General features: G+C 41.7%; 1 protein-coding gene across 5 annotated transcripts in view; it reads left to right on the top strand.

Moving 5' to 3' along the window:
- The window catches only part of FBLN5 (fibulin 5), an 80,042-nt gene that overhangs the window by 25,736 nt on the left and 37,331 nt on the right, over positions 1–16,975 (top strand). The gene's annotated exons all lie outside the window — the stretch shown is intronic.

The following is a 16,975-nucleotide window of genomic DNA, read 5'->3' as shown; positions in this document are numbered from 1 at the left end:
ACTTGGCATGATGCCTTCGTGGTCCATCCATGTTGCAAATGGCAAGATTGCTTTCTTTTTTATGGCTGAGTAATATTCCCCTGTATACACACACACATGCGTGCGTGCACACACACATCTTCTTTGTCCATTCATCCACTGATGGGCACACAACTTGTTTCTGAGTCATGGATGTATTTATTGTCTTATTATCTGTCCCACCTCTTACTTTGTTTCTGCTGTACCCCTAGTTCCTGGCCTGTCATTGGTGCTTGACAAGTATTTGTTAAGTGAGCATTGACTGAAGACTTTGTAGTCTCAGTAAGGGAGAAAGTCAAACACTGACAGAAACCCTGGAATTGACTTAGTCAGATGGCGTCTCCTCTGTTACCTTTTTCTTGAACTTTTTCATGCTTGAGCTTTTTCTTTTTTCTTTTTTAAGCTTTTTAAATGTTTTATTTATTTTTGAGAGAGAAAGTGTGAGCAGGAGCAGGGAGGTACAGAGAGAGAGAGAGAGAGAACAGAAGATCCAAAGTGGGCTCCACGCTGACAGCAGCAAGCCTGGTGAGGGACTCAAACTCACAATCTGTGAGATCGTGACCTGAGCTGATGTCGGACGCTCAACCAACTGAGCCACCCAGGTGCCCCATGCTTGAGCTTTTTCTAAGGTCGATACTAACTTTAGTAAAGATTGCACGGGCAATTTTCATAAATTCCCAGGTGAACGAATTGGACTCTCTGGGTTCAAGGAGGGTTGTCAGAAATCCAGCCAAAAGCCATGGGACATCTGGCCAGGTGTGGGTCTCCAAGTCTGCCCTTCTTGGTGCTGTGCTTAAACCTTGACGCTCACCTCACCTGCCATCAGGTGGGGAAGGGCTCACGTATCCTTACTCTTCTGTCTTAAGACAAATTACAGGAGAACAAGCTGCAGTCACGGCAAATGAGGGAGTGTGGGTTGTAACTGTGGCTCCAGGCTTTCTTCTGTGATGAGCAGATTGGCATAAAGGGAAGCAACCTTGATCTTGGGCTTGTCAGCACCATGTTCTAACAAACTAGGGGGCCCAGCCAAGGCGCCACAGCTGTGAGCCTCTTGGGAACTTTTTGAGTAAGTGAATTAAAATTTTATGACTGATTTGCACAGAACACTTCTCATAATTCCCAAATTGGTGCTTTCAGAACCCTCAAGTGTCTGAGGCCTCCTCCTACCCTTTAGTTTCAAAAGAACAAAGTTGAGGCTTTGCCAGACTGGAGTTAGGTTTTCAGGGTAGCATTTGATCTTTTCTGGCAAGGGGAGCTGGAGATGAGATCTGAGGTGGTTATAGACCCCCCTGAGGGTATCACTGTGACCAGAAGAGTACTGACGGTGGGTTTGGTTGACACTTCACCCTCCAGTTGGGGGCAGGGCTGTTTCAAGGACCCACAGGAAATGGGGTGTGTGTGCGTGTGTGTGTGTGTTGGGGGTAAGTTGCCAATTCTTTTTTTTTTAATGTTTATTTATTTTTGAAAGAGAGACAGAGTGTGAACAGGGGAGGGGCAGAGAGAGAGAGAGAGAGAGAGAGAGAGAGAGAGAGAGAGGGAGACACAGAATCTGAAGCAGGCTTCAGGCTCCGAGCTGTCAGCACCGAGCCCGATGTGGGGCTCAAACTCATGAACTGTGAAATCATGACCTGAGCCGAAGTCGGATGCTTAACAGACTGAGCCATCTAGGTGCCCCGCAGGCTGCCAATTCTTGGGGAGACCACCGCATGGCTGCCCTGGGTACAACTAAGTCTGCCCAAGGGAGTCAAGAAAGTCTACGCACAGAAGGGACATCTGTGGTTCAGTTGGGACACCTGGAGACCAGGGATGAGATGTGATTTGCCCAGGGTCACCTCTCATTTGCAGAACTGGGATAAATCCCAAAGTCTTTGGATTCCTACTCCCAGGGAATGACACTTAGCTGTGGGAAGAGGCTGGATATGGAAACTGAGTGACTTTGGGCTTCATCCTCTTTAAGAGAAGGGCGATCTCTAAGATTAGATACTCATGTGGTGAGGTGCTGGGGGTAACAAATGAACGATGCAGGATCTCAGCTCGACAATGTTGGGATCTCTGATTCTGTTGCCTGTGTTCACTTTTATATTCTAAGCAGTTTGGTCAGGCTAGTGTTTGTCAGGATAAGGTGAGTGAGGGCATGAAATGAACTATCTTTTTAAAATGAGCTCATGGCAGAGGCCTCAGCTCCCTTAACCAGAGTCTGGTTTCACAAGAATTTGCCCCCAACCAAGCCACATGGACAGGTAAGCTTAATCTTTGTAAGTTATAGAGCTTTGTTCTTTCCACATTCGCGCTCCATAAAGAGTCGTAAATAGAGCACATTTGTCTGCCAGCATTCATTTTCTCCTTCTGAAGATGGGGGGAGTAAAAAGGCAGGAAACCCTGGTACATCAGCAGGCAGGCAAGCCACAACAGGGTTAATAAAATAGAAAGTATTAAGACAACAGTAGATAGTACAACTTGGCTTTTAGCTCTCATGAGGAGGGAAGGCTTGCCAGGATCACATTCCAGTGCAGCCTACTGACCAGGAAGAGTGTATGGGGTTCTAGAATCAAGTGCAGTGAGCTGCATGCACACACTGATAGGGTCTTATCAACAAGAACCCTAAGAACAGTCAAGGGAGGAGGAGGACGAGGTGGTCTGCTTCCCTTGGGGAGGCTGGGTGGCAGTCTCCGGTGTGGGAGATGTTCAGGGACAGAGGGAAGCACACAAAATGTATGAGTTTAGTTGGGCTGTCATAGCAAGTACCACACACCTGGGGCGTTGAACAACAGACGTGTATTTTCTCACAGTTCTGGAGGCTAGAAGTGCGTCAAGTCTGATCAAGGTGTCAGCAGAGTTGGATCCTCTTGAGGGCTGTGAGGGAGGGATCTGTTCCAGACTTTTGTCCTTGGCTTAGAGAAGGCTGTATTCACATCATCTGCCCTCTATGTGTATCTCTGTGTCTGGATTCCCTCTTCTAATGAGGACACCAGTCACAGTGGATTAAGACCCACCTAATGACCTCATTTTAACTTAATTACCTTTTTAAAGACCCTCTCTCCACATCCAGTCACATTCTGAGGTACGAGGGGTTATGACTTCAATATAGGAATCTTGAGGGACAAAATTTGACTTCAGCATGTGAATTTGGAAGGGATACAATTCAGCCCATAACGTATGACAGAGTCCTGTTCCTTCAGGAGGATGCTTTGAGGACAGAGACCACTGGAATGCCATTCTTTTTTCTTATCCTTGATGACCAGCCCATACATGATTTCATCTACCACCTCATCCATCCCAAGCCCCTTGCGGTTTCCTCCCCAGCCTACCTTGAGTTCCCAGAACATTGTGCTTGTACCTCTGTTGGGGTATTTATCATCATCTACCTTAGACTTAATTAGAAATGTGTCTGTGCTCCGGGTCTGAAAGCCCCATGTCTTAGATACCTTTGTATCTCTCTCCTCATCCTTTACTTCCTGTCTTGCATATAGAGCGTGTTCAATATCGTTTGTTGATCTTGTTAATGGGTCAGCTGTCCAGGAACGTTGGGTAGTAAGTGGTGGATACACAGAAAGATGCGGCTGTTAATACAACAACAACAACAACAACAACAACAACAACACGCCTTTCCTTAGATTCTGTGCACTCATCGACAAAATCAAGCTCCTGGATTTATAAAGAAAAGAAGCTCTTTCTGCCTTTCTGTCTTTGTCTGACCACAATGGGTCAACGGAGGAATCTGCAGACTGGACGCTCAGCATTCTTAAACCCCCAGAGTTCAAAGAGAATGACTCCTTTGGCCAGTCTTGAAGAAACTCTTCAATCATTTCTTGAATAATGGCATTCTTTGGGCCCAGCTCTGTAGATACTCCTCCCTCCACCCCCAATCCGGTGACCTTCTGTCCCCTTGTTTCTTGGCTGAAAGTCTGGGTCTGCTGTAAAGAGCAAAAGCAGCTTCGGCGGAGCGAGGGGTCCTTCCCACGAATCCACAGCCACACACCCCAGAAAGCCTGACTGTGCAGAAACAGCTGGGTTTTGGCAGGCTGATTTTGAAAAACGATGCTAATAATTTAAAGGCACTTTGTTCCAGAATGGGGTATGAAGGGAGAGGCATGTACTGTCAGATAAGGCAGGTCACCTATCTTGTTAAGAGAAGACTCGTTTGAGGATTTGTTTTGAAGCGTGTTCCCCCCCTTCCCACTTTGACTTTCCTCTAGTAAGACTTCCCAACTGGCACCTGGGAGATAGGTGTGCCTGGAGATTGGTCCCTTCAGCTTTGAGGATGGTTGGCAGGGACTTGATGGGGTGCCTGAATCCTTGGGACCAGCCATCTTTGCTCTCCTGGTTGTGCCTTACCCATTTCTAGAATTTTCCCTGTGCCTTGACATGAAAATAGTTGGGAAAAACTACTTTATTTTTTAAATTTATTTTTTATTTTAGAGATAGAGGGCATGCAAGCAGGGGAAAGGGACAGAGGGGGAGAGAGAGAGAGAGAGAGAGAGAGAGAGAATCTTTTTTTTTAAGTTTATTTATTTATTTTGAGAGAGAGACAGAGAGAGAGAGGGAGAGAGAATCCCAAGCAGGCTTCACACTGTCCCCGCAGAGCCCAACTCGGGACTCAAACTCACGAACAGTGAGATCATGATCTGAGCTGAAATCAAGAGTTGGATGCTTAACCGACTGAGCCACCCAGTTGCCCCAGGAAGAACTGCTTTAGACTGATGTGTTCTGCGGAGATTTCGCAGAACACAGCAGGTTTCTCGATATCTGCTTTTCAAAATAAAACACATTAGTTATTACTCTTGGTGCTCTGGCTTTTGGCAGTGACTGCCAATATCAGGACTTTGTGGTTCAGTAAAGCTGTAGGGCAATTTGATTATGCTATGTGTATTGACTGTGATCGCAAGTAACAGAGATCCAGCTTAAAGTGGTTTAAGCAAAAACAAAAAAATAATAACATAACACATATGCATGCATGCACACCCCCCCCCCCAACATGCCCATATACTTTATTTTTTCATAACTGAGAAGGCCGTGAGTGGAATTAGCCCCAGTCATGGTTGGATCGAAGGGTTCAAGTGATATCATGTGGACTTGGGTATTTTTCTGTCTTTATCTCCTGTCTCCAAATACAAATACATCCTCAGGGAAAGCTCTCTCACGAGGTAGCCCTTGGCAGCTGCAGGCTTTTGTTTGATCAGTTTAGTAACCCAGAGAGAATGCCTCGATCCCTAGAACCCCAGCAAAAGGATGTGGTCGGACTCTGGCAGCCAGCTTGGCTCATCGCTGTGACCGGCAACATGTGGGGCTTTGCCTGCGTCACAGATCCATCCCTGGGGCCAGCAGTGGAGCTAAAGCAACCTGGGACACATGTGCTGCAAGTGGGGAGAGAGGGCGCCTCAAAGGACAATCAGGGTGCTGTGACCACAGGACGGGAGCTTGGATGTCGAGTGGGCAAGAGCTGTGCCTGGGAGCCGCAATCCTGGCTTCTCCATGGAAACCGAAGAAACAGACGACCGTCGATTTGTTCTGAGCCAACGGTGACAGACAAGGAAGGACGTGCTCAGCAGCTGATTCAGACACGTCTGCGACACCGAGGGATGGTCACCAGTGAAGAAGGAAGGGGCCTGGGATTGTCGTCTGGGCTACCCACCTGTCCTCAGGTGTGCAGGTGCCCACGCGGCCCCTCAAAGGCAACTAACTCCTCCTTCCATTAAAAATTGCTAGAGAGATAATACCACGAATCCTTTTTATAGAACTATCAGGCTTGGGGGTGTCCAGGTGGCTCAGTCGGTTTAGTGTCCAACTTTGGCTCAGGTCATGATCTCATGGTTCATGAGTTCAAGCCACGCATTGGTCTCTGTGCTGACAGCATGGAGCCTGCCTGGGATTCTCTATCTCTTCCTCTCTCTCTCGGCCCCTCCCCAACTCGTGCACTTGCGCTCTCTCTCTCTCTCTCTCAAAAAAATTAATTAAGAAACTTAAAAAATAATAAACTAAACTTAACTTAAAAAAAGTAAATATCAGGCCGTTCCAATGTTTTGAGTCAAGAAATGCCTAGTGCCATGCTTGAATCTTTTGTGCCGCTGTCCTCAGGAAAAACAAAGAATAAAAAACAAAGAATGATAGATTCTTACCATGTATAACCACCACCACCACCACCACCACCATCATCATCATTATCATCATTCCACACCAAAGCACCTGTGTGTTTCTGATCCCATTTTATTTTAATGTGGTGATACTTTCCTCTAAATGCCTATGCTCACACGTGCGTTACTATTGGTCCTTCTTTATCCCCCTGGCCTCTTATTGTAGTAAATCTTGGAAACAGCTTAGACTTTCTTGTCTGTAAGATGAAGTAATGCTCCTCTGTGAGGATTAAAAGAAAGAATGAATACAGAGCGTACGACGACAGAAGGTGCTCAAAAGATAGGATGCATGGCTGTATGCAGCCATATAGTCCCTGAGAAGTGTTTCATTAGACTCATTAACTTCTGCCCTTTAAAAAAAGTCCCATTGGTCACTTACAAAGTGCAGGATCGCTTCTAAGGGCTTCTGAAATTGGGATGATGGCCCAGGGATGCACCACTGCCCATGACCGAGAAAGAAGCCTTAAGCAATTGAATAACGCTTTTCTGAAAATGTTAGGAGTATAGTACTGAGAAATCAGAAATAGACTAGAATCTTCCCTGCAAGTGTTTAATGGGAGAAGCATCTACAGAAAGACCTCAGGGCCAGGGCCAGGATATTTGGGTCTGATCCTAGCCCTGCCCCTCACTAGCTGTGTGACCTTAGACAAATGTCTTAAACTGACTCTCAGTTTTCTCTTCTGTAAAATGGGAATAACAGCCCCAGCCCAGCCTATCTCACAGTATTATCAGTGATGCAGTAGAGTCTCCAGTTCTTATAAAATCTATAGGACTAGAGAGGCAAACCAAGAAACAGGCTCTTTTTTTTTAAAAGATTTTATTTTTAAATAATCTCTACATTCAATGTGGGGCTCGAACTCACAACCCTGAAGTCAGGAGTCATGCTCCACTGACTGAGCCAGCCAGGCGCCTCCAGACTCTTCACTGTAGAGAACAAACTGATGGTTACCAGAGGGGAGGCGGAGGGGGTGGGTGAAATAGGTGATGGGGATTAAGGAGGGCACTTGTGACGAGCACTGGGTGATGTATGGAAGTATTGAATCACTATATTGTACACCTGAAACTAATATTACACTGTATGGTGACTAACTGGAATTTAAGTAAAAACTTAAAAAAAAAATCTACAAGACTAATTTCTTCCAGAGCATTTGAAAAAACTGCTCCATTATTTATCAGAATGTATTATAGCTGTTGTCAGTCTGTCTTAGTAAACCACGAGCTGAATTGTGGAAAGGATGTATGCAATATTTGCTAGAGACACAAAAGTATGCATAGCACATGCAAGTCAGAAGCTTATTAACCATGCATATGGGAGAAACCAGCAGCCAACCTAAGAACCTGTGGTCTTCTCCACCACCCCCTGCATTTCCTTCCAAGGTCTTCTGAGGATTATTTCATTTGACGTTATGCTTCTAAGATTCCCATCCATGTTGCTGTGTGTAGCTGCGGTTTACTTTCTCCTTTGTATGTTTCTTCACTGTAAGGCTCTCCTATACCACAGTGTATTGACTCACTCCTTTGTCAAAAGACATTTAGGTGGTGTTTAGTTTTTTCTTATTACAAAGAATAATGCTGTGGATATTCTTCTGGATTCCATACACCTGTGCTATAAGTTACGGGACTTCAACTTTACAAAAGAATGCTTTATTGTTCCTCAAAATAGTTATACCAGTTTACACACTAATCAGCAGTGATTAAGAGCTTCTTTTGATCTACGATATCACCAACCCTTGGTATTGACAGACATTATTATTATTTTTTTTTTTTTGCCAATCTAGTAGTTGTAAAATGTTTTATTCCTCATGTTCTTAATTGCATTTCCTGGGCCACTAATGAGGTTAATCGTCTTTTAATATACTCATTGGCCATTTGTGTTTCTTCTTTTGTGAAATTGTCCGATCATATATCTTTTGCCCATTCTTCTATTGGCTTCTCTTTCCTTTTTCTTTTCTCTTGTGATTTGTATGGACTCTTTATATATCTGGATACTAATCCATTCCCAATCGTATAGGTTGCAAATATTTTCTCCCAATTTGTGGCTTATCTTTTCAGTATCTTTATGGTGTTTTTTGAGCAACAGACATTTCCAATTTTAATGTGGTTCAATTTATTAATCTTTTCTTTTTTTTTCATTTTTAAAAAATGTTTATTTATTTTTCAGAGAGAGAGAGAGAGACAGACAGACAGAGCATGAATGTGGGAGGGGCAGAAAGAGAGAGAGACACAGAATACAAACCAGAATGCTGAGCTATCAGCACAGAGCCTGACATGGGTCTCAAACCCATGAACCATGAGATCATGACCTGAGCCAAAGTCGGACGCCTAACTGACTGAGCCCCTTATTAACCTTTTCTTTCATAGTTAGTGTTTTTGGGAGGGCTTGTTTGAGAAATCCTCCCCTACCTTAAAATTATAAATATATTTTCATATATTGTCTTTTAAAACTTTCACATAGAAATCTTGAAGTTGTTTGGATTTTTAAAAAAATCGTTTTGGATTTTATTTGTGTATATGGTGAGAAGCCAAACCCAATTTTGCTTATCTGCATATGGAAGATGACCAGTGACCTCAACACTTTTTGTTGAATAGTCCCTTCTCTCTCCATTGCTTTGTAATGGCTCCTGTTTTACCTCTCAAGTCCACACCTGTTGTATTTTTCTGTTCTCTCTGTTCTTTTCTATTTACAATTTGTGCACCACTAACGACTCAGTGTTCATTATTATAGCTTTAAAATAAGTCTTATTATCTAATAAGACAGGTTCCTCCACTTTGTTTCTTCCCTTTTTACCGTCTTTAATATCTTTCAGTAGGCTCTTATAATTTTCTCCAAACAAGTCTTGCACATATTTGTGCAAGGAACATTCATTCCTAGGAATTTTATATTATTTGTTGCTATGTTAATGATATCTTTTAAAGAATTCAGTGTTCCTTTTTGTTGTTAGTACATAGAAATGCTATTTACTTTTGAATATTGAACTTACATCCAGATGGATTGTGAAATTCTCTTATTATTTCCAATCATTTGTAGAATCTTTTGGGTTATTTTGACAATCACACTATGAATAATGGGAATTTTGTTTCTTCTCTAATTTTTATACCTTTAATATATTTTTCATGTCTTTACTGGTTGGTGCCTTTAGAATAATGCTGAATATAGGTGGTGACAGTGGGCATCCTTGTGTTTTTTCTGATGATATCAGAACTGGGTCTAATGATCCCTCATTAAGAATGAGTTTTGCTGAGTTTTATTTCTTTTTTTTTTAATTATTAGTGGGTGTTGAATTTTATGAAATGCTTTTTTCCTACAACTATTGACATAATGATATGCTTAAAAATCTGCTTCTGTAGGGAATTTCATTGATAGATTTTCTTATTAAGCCACCTTTCATTCATTCCTAAGATAATCAACTTAGTCATGATAAAGTATAATTTGCTTAAAACATACTGCTGGATTTATTTGGCTAGTATTTGTTTAGGATATTTTCCTCAATGATTATATAATAAAATGGCTGTGACATTCCTTTTTAAAAATTACTTTTGCTGGGTTTGGTATCAATGTATTACCTTGACAGAGTGAGATATTCTTCCTTTTCTATTTTCTGGAAGTCTAGAATGATCTATTAATGGAAAGTTTGTTAGAATTTGCCCAAAGATCACCAGATCTCTTGTTTTTGTTTTTTGGCTTTTAATTGTTTGGGTTTTTTTATGGGAAGATTTTTAGCTTCTGATATAATTTCCTTAACAGTTATAGGACTATTGGAACTTTTTATTCCTTCTTGAGTCAGTTTTGCAAAGTTATGTTTTTGTAAGAATTTGTTTAAATTTTCAGGTTAATTTACACGAACTTTCGGGGGGGCATTCTTTGTATTACCTTGTAAATCGCAACTAAATCTGTAGTTCTGTTGCTATTTTCATTCCTGGTATTGTGTTCTTTTCAAAAACTATCGAAAGTCATATCCATTTTATTAGCCATTTTCAAAAAACCAACTTTTGGCTGTGTTGATCTCCTCTATTTCTTCTTTCACTTTTTGCTTTGTATTTAATTAATTCCTCCTCTTCTGTTTATTATCTTCTTCTTTCTAATTTTTTGGATTTCTTTGTTCCTTTCCAAACTTCTTAAGCTGGATGCCTAGCCCACTAATTTTAAGCTTTTCTTCTTTCCTAATGTTATTAGCATTGAAGACTAAATACTTCTCTCTGTGTCCTACAAGTTTGGATCCATAGCATTTTCATTGCCATTAAGTTCTAAGAAATTTCTGATTTATTGTGATTAGTTCTTATGGCTCATGATTTATTTAGTGACGAGTTTTATTACACATTTGTGGGGCTTGGTTTATTTTTTTGGTATTGATTTATACTTATTGCATTGTCACTAGGGAATATGATCTGCGTGATACTGATTTCTGCAAAATTTGTTTGGAACATGATTTATTCACTGTGGTATCCACAGCGCCTCACATAATGCCAAGAATGTAGAAATTGTTTGGTAAATGTGCTGATCTAATGAATGACAGATGAATGTATGTCTAGTGACCAGGCATTCAAGGAATTACCTCTTTCTGCTTAGCCAGTTTGTCCGTTCCATATTCCAAAGTAGCCTTGTAAATAAGCACCAAAAATATAATGGCCCTCCAAAATTGTCTTCTACCCTATTTGCTCCCTCCTCCTGTGGCCTAGAAAGCAGACACTGAGTGGGTGGGTGAAAGGCTGCTTGCAGAATTGGTATCATGAGACCATCAGGGCTAGTCTTAAATGTAATAGCACTGGATACTTGGTTTTTCATTTGTGTCTCTTGTTACCTGGAGGCAAGCATTTCCTCTCTGATGGTAAGAGTCTCTAAAAATGCATGTAAAATGACATTTTCTGCAAGGAAAATTCTTATCTCATTGAATCCCTGAAAGTAATTAGGCATGATACCCCCATTTAGGAAATGGCAAAATGGATGTTAAACCTAGTTAGTGGTGAGAGTTTTTGATTTCCTGATCTGTACTTTTTGTTCTATACACCGACCATCTCCACCTCATTAAAAAAAAAAAAATGTTTATTTATTTTTGAGAGAGAGAGAGAGAGAGAGAGCTCATCCCAAGCAGGCTCCTCACTGCCAGAGCCTAATGCTCGAACTCACGAACCATGAGATCTTATTCTGAGCCGAAATCAAGAGTTGGAAGCTTAACTGACTGAGCCACCCAGGCACTCTATATCCACCTCATTTTTATTCCTTAAAACAACAGACAGGTAACACCTTGGACTTACCTAAGAGAATATAAGTAGATAAAAACATTTGAGTGAATTCTGCTTGTAAAAGGGCGTTTGAAGACAAAGAGTGAAAAGTACATATCCATTCTACACTAGTCAATATATATTGGTTAAATGAATGAATGAATGAATGTACATTCCTTCTTTTGATGAGTACATTTTCTCCTTTTAAAAATCTTTAAAAAATTTTTTTTAAACTTAATTTTTTTCACTTTCTCCTTTTTGAATCAATACCGCTTTGGTGTATGAAGGTGAAGAGAGTGAATCATTACTTTCTCTGTCTTCCTAAGCTTTTGAGAAGCCTTTTGAAGATGCTTATTGAACAGGTCTTGAAAGAAATGTAGAGGGAAATATTAGAACATTCTTATTTTGGAGTAAATCTTAGGAAAGATGGCAATATTTATAGATTATAACAAGATTCACGTATTGCAGCAATGACAACTGTATTCATATACTGTAACAATGGTTGTGCATTGTGATAACGTTTATATATTGTAATAGACACTTGACATGGGGTTGACCAGAAAGTCAATAAGTCAGTTGTGCTCCCCATACTTTTTAAGTGGCACCAGGTGAGAGGCTCTTCCTCATTCAGGTCACCCTGTTACCTTGAGTTTTCTCCCTCCTTTGTAATAGTCTGGTCTACAAAGTCCTTGTCCTTATTTTGCATGCAGAGGCAAGTTGTGGGCATCTCCTAGCCTTGTTTATGTCTTTTCCTCTTGTGTCCTCCAGAGGGCCTCCTTAGCTCTGCATAGGTAAGAGGTGTTGACAGTGAGTGATGACCATAGGAAACTCATCTGGAGCATAGAGGATTCAGATTCATCAGCCTTTCCAGATAGAAGAGACCTCAGATCTCACTTTTCAGAGGCTGAGAAAGACTTATCTGAAGGATACCATTGAGCTATGGAAGGTTCTGGACTAGAACCTGGCTTTTGATCCTTCTTTTCCCTTCCTTTTAGGAGGTAGACTCCTTCCCCATCTTCCCTTTCTTCCTCTTCCTACTTCTTGACACAACGCTGTAACAGTTAACCTTGACCCAGGGCCATTTCTATGCTGGGCACTGATTTAAAGGCTTTCTTTGCGTGGGATCCTCACGAAACCCCAGGAGTTGTGTACCATGGGAAAAGCCAGGAAACCAAGGCTTTTGGGGGCTAGAAACAAACAGAAAAACAAACAAAAATACTTGTTTAGAACCACACAGCCAAAAACAATGGGGCAGCAGGATTTGAAAGGGATCTAACCCTAAAGCCTGTACCCCCACCAAGCTGTGCTTTCCTTTGAACTGGGTTACTAGAGGTCTGAGATGCACGATGTAACAGTCTTGTTCCTGCTTCCCTGCCTCCCTCCTTATCTCGTCTACATTTCCATCTTTCTCACTCTAGCCCCTTTCTCGGGATTCTCTGCTCCCTTGCAGGGAGACTCAAGTCTCCATTCCATTGTGGAGAAGAGGGCTCCAGAGCAGATGTGGGCTCTTGGGGATGAGGGTTAAGCTGCTCAGGAAACTGCCATGTGCTTCTTCACTGAGATTTTATTTCACATCACAGTGGACTATGTCTTTGGGTAGAAACAACTCATAAAATTTAGAATGAAATCCAGTGAGTAAATATGCTTTGATTTATAGGTATTAACTTTTTCACTGAGGCTAAAACATATAACACGAAATTTACCATCTGAAACATTTTTGAGTGTACGCTTCAAGTGGTAAGTATAATTCACCTTGTTGTGATATAGTCCCCAGAACTTTTAAATCTTGCAAAACAGAAGCTCTGTACCCATTAAAAATGAACTACCCATTACATTCCCCTCTCCTCCCAGCCAGCCTCTGGCAACCACCCATCTATTTTCTGTTTCTGGGAGTTTGACTACTCTAGATATCTCAGAAGTGGAATCGTTCAACATTTGTCTTTTTTGTAACTGGCCTTTTTTTTTTCACTTAGTGTAATGTCCTCAAGGTTCATCCATGTTATAGCAGGTGTTGGAATTTCTTTCCTTTTTAAAGCTGAATAATATTCCATTGTGTATATATGCCACATTTTGCTTATCCATTCATCAGTGGACATCTGGGTTGCTTCCCCCCACCTTGGCTATTGTAAATAATGCTACTATGAACATGAGTGTGCAAACATCTCCTCATGACCTTGCTCTCAATTCTTTTGTATATATACCCAAACACGTAATTGCTGGGTCATATGTAATTCTATGTTTAATTTTTTGAGGAGCTACCATACTGCTTTCCATACTGTCTGCACCATTTTACATTCCCACTAGTAGTGCACAAGGGGCCGGATTCTCTACATCCTCACCAACACTTGCTATTTCCTTTTCCTCCCTCCTTCCCCCTTCCCTTTCTTCCTTCCCTCCCTTCCTTCCTTCCCTTCCTTCCTTCCTTCCTTCCTTCCTTCCTTCCTTCCTTCCTTCCTTCCTTCCCTCCCTCCCTCCCTCCCTCCCTCCCTTCCTTCCTTCCTTCCTTCCTTCCTTCCTTCCTTCCCAATCAGTGTAATGTGAGCAACTAGTTTTTAAATGAGTATTCTGTGCCAGGCACTATGTTTAGAGTAGGGGGCTGCAAAGTTCAATACAGTGTGGGTCCTGCTTTTGAGCCATTTGGTCTTGTGTTTGAACTAGTCCAGTGTTTCTGCAAGTGTGAATACTTGTGCCAGCATCAGCTGGGATGCCTGTTAAAATTACTGACTCCTGGGACTGTCTCTAGACTTCTTGAGTCAAGAGTTCTATTGACTTTTAAAAACAAGACTCACAGGTGTTCCTAATGCACACCATTGAGCTAATAGTTAATTTAGCTTCACATTAAAATCTGTCTTGGACCTCCCCAGGGGTTGTGAGTTATCTGGTCTGGGGTGGGCTTCTATAATATATTTTAAAGTTTATTTATTTATTTTGAGAGATAGTGAGAGCAAAAGAGAGAGAGAGAGAGAGGGAGGCAGAGAGGGAGAGGGAGAGAGAGAATCCCAAGCTGTTAGTGCACAGCCCTATGTGGGGCTTGAACTCATGACCCGTGAGATTATGCCCTGAGCCAAAATCAAGATTCGGACATTTAACTGACTGAGCCACCCAGGTGCCCCTTTTCTATAATATATTTTAGAGCTTCCCAGGTGATAAAAATGTACAGTCCAGGTAGAGAAATATTGGCTTAGATGATTCCTAAATTCTTTCTAATTGTAATATTTTTGGCAGCATTTTTTGGTTCAGCCAATACTGACTTTTTTGTCTATGCAAGCCTGCAGGTCAGCCAGGGTGTGAGGGTTGAGAGCAGTCTGGGCTCAAATACAAAGGCCCGAGTTGTGTCCTGAACCATCTGTACTTACTATCAGGATAACCTTAGGGAAGTTCCCAGACCATGAGACGGTGGGATCATGGAAGAAAGTCTTTAAGGAAGAAGAGGGAGGTTGACTGTGCCAAATAAGGCTGAGAAGTAGTGAAGGATGAAGACTAAGCCATTGGATTTGACATTGTGGAAGTCATTGGTGACCTTGGCGAGAGAGTCCGTAGTGGGATTAAAAAGCTGGAAGTCTGATGGGAGTCTCTCTTAGAGAGAGGGTGGGAGGTGTGGAGCAGAGCAGTGATTGAAGACAACTTCTAGGAAGTCTGTGGTAGGGGGCACAGAGAAATGTGGTGGCCCCAGGGAGTTACATTAGGCCATTTATTTTTATTGTTTTTTTATTAGAGTTTCCTTCACGACTGCTACTAAGTCTAATGAAAAAAGCATTTACCAACCATTTAGAAACAGGGACCACAGTTTTTCGGGCCCACCTTATTGTGTGTGTGTGTGTGTGTGTGTGTGTGTGTGTGGTGTTCAATACAGAAGTCAAATTGTTCTGTTTAAGCTAACTCAGAGAGCTCATCAAAACATAAAACTTAATGGGGGCGCCTGGGTGTCTCAGTCGATTAAGCATCTGACTCTTGATTTCGGCTCAGGTCATGATCTTACAGCTCGTGATTTTGAGCCCCCTGTTGGGCTCTGTGTTGTCAGCACAGAGCCCGCTTGGGATTCTCTCTCTCCCTCTCTCTCTGTCCTTCCCCTGATCTCACATGCACTTTATTTCTTTCTTTCTCTCTCTCTCTCAAAAAAAAATTTTTTTTTAATCCATAAAACTTAATGCTAAGTTTTGCAGAACTACAAGGGCTAGGACTTTCATAGCAGTCAATTGAGAGCTACAAGTACCCACATGTGGGAGAGGACAGTTGTGTTTTCATTCTTCCTCTCTTGTTTTTCCTTCCTCATTGTCTCTTCACTTTTTCCTTTTATTTCCCCCTTTCCGCTTCTTTCTGCTCCCATTTCTTCCTCCTCCTGCAGCATCCTTAGCATGGCATGTGACCCTTTTACAAATGGGCCCTTGTCCCTCATCCCCCTGCACTCTCTGCGCTCACCCATTTTAACTGCTCTTGGCTCCCTGAATGGGCTGTGCCTCTCGTGCCTCTGTGCCTTTGCACACGCCGTTCCTCGCTTACTTTTTTAAAGTTTTCATTGAGGTGTAATTGACATATAACATTATATTAGTTTCAGGTGTACAACGTAATGATGTTGTATTTGTGTATCCTGTGACATGATCACCACAAGTAGTCTACTTTCCCTCTGTCACAGTTACATAGTATGCAGTGCAATATTATTGACTATAGTCACCATGCCCTACATTATGTCCCCATGACTTGTATATTTTATGACTGGAAGTTTGTCCTTCTTGATCTGCTTCTCTCATTTCATCCACCCTCTAGCCTCCCTCTCCTCTGGCATCCACTAGTCTGTTCTTTGTATCTATGTGTTTTGTATTGTTTGTTCACTTGTTTTGTTTTTTAGATTCCACATATAAGTGAAGTCATGTTTGCCTTTCTTTGTCTGACTTATTTTACCTAGTGTAATACCCTCAAAGTCCGTTCATGTTGTCACAAATGGCAAGATTTCATTCTTTTTCATGGCTGAGTAGTATTCCTGTGTATGTGCGTGCGCGCGCGCGCGTGTGTACCTTAACTTTCTTATCCATTCATCCACTGATGGATACTTGGATTGTTTCCCTATCTTGGCTATTGTAAATAGTGATGCCATGAACAGAGGGTTGCAAATATCTTTTTGAATTAGCGTTTTCATTTTCTTTGGATAAATACCCAGGAGTAGACAAGGTTCCTATGTTAGCTCTATTTTTAATTTTTTGAGGAGACTCCATCTTATCTTCCGCAGCGGCTGCACCAGTTTGCACTCCCACCCACAATACACCAGGGTTCTTTTTTTTCCCACATCCTCACCAACACTTGTTATTTCTTGTCTTTTTGATAATAACCATTCTGACAGGTGATATCTCATTGTGGTTTTGATTTGCATTTCCCTGATGATTAGTGACGTTGAGCACCTTTTCATCTTCCGTATATCTTCTTTGGAAAAATGTCTATTCAGATCCTCTGCCCATTTAAAAAAAATCAGATTGTTTGTTTGCTTTTTTTTATTATCGAGCTGTATGAACTCTTTATATATTTTGGGTATTAGCCCCTTATTGGATATATGATTTGCAAATATCTTCTCTCATTCAGTAGATTGCTTTTTTTTTTAATTTTTAAAAAATTTT

This window comes from Acinonyx jubatus, chromosome B3 (genome assembly GCF_027475565.1).
Source record: "Acinonyx jubatus isolate Ajub_Pintada_27869175 chromosome B3, VMU_Ajub_asm_v1.0, whole genome shotgun sequence".
NCBI classification, from domain to species: domain Eukaryota; kingdom Metazoa; phylum Chordata; class Mammalia; order Carnivora; family Felidae; genus Acinonyx; species Acinonyx jubatus.
Note: the sequence above shows the minus strand (reverse complement) of the source record. Positions and strands in the feature narration are given on the sequence as shown.